Below are 781 nucleotides of genomic sequence, written 5' to 3' on the forward strand. Positions count from 1 at the left end.
CACCCTGTCAACAATAAGTGGATCATGATTGATCAGTGCAACAGCGAGTTTACGTGTTTTATTATCCAGGAGCGCTCTTTTGAATATAACATCCAGATCATCCGAAGAAAATATATCCTTCAAAGCAGAAAGAATTACTTCGTGTCGTCTCGTCCAATCATCCATTTCTCGATAGCAAACAAAGCAGGCCCGTCTTGCCCACGACTTGTCCGCCAGGAGATTTTGTGGCCCAAATTTCATTTCGCATATCGCAGCATATTCTTTTGGCGTTATTACTCTTTCGGAATGAGATGAGACTGAGTTGGTGATGCCGTTCAAGCCAAGTGAAAGCAAGCTTTTTTCGGTCATCAAAACTTCACTTTGGAATTTAGCGAGTGTTATTTATTGTCCTGATTTCGTCGTCAATGTTCTGATATCCAATTAAATGCTCTATCTGTGACGTGGCTGCCTTAAATTTGTTCTTGCTAAAGCACTGGCAGCGAGAAGACTGGCCAGTAGATCAGCGCGTAAGTAGCAAAATGCATGACTGTAGTTGTATGATGTTGCGAAAGTCAGATCTGATCAGGAAAATGAAACTGTAATGAAAAAAAATTTGTAATGTCTATTTGTATCTTTTGCCAACAAAAAATTGTACGATTGAAAAATTTCACGAAAAAATTCAAGTTACACTTTAAGGTTATTGAAGATATTCAGATAGGAGATAGCTGGTTTTCAAAGTCAACAAAATAAGTGTGAGCTCAATGTGGTATACTTTTGGTGGAATCCGCAGGGATTTGAAGGC

Source organism: Plasmopara halstedii (assembly GCF_900000015.1).
Source record: "Plasmopara halstedii genome assembly, contig: Scaffold_3156, whole genome shotgun sequence".
In the NCBI taxonomy this organism is placed as follows: domain Eukaryota; phylum Oomycota; class Peronosporomycetes; order Peronosporales; family Peronosporaceae; genus Plasmopara; species Plasmopara halstedii.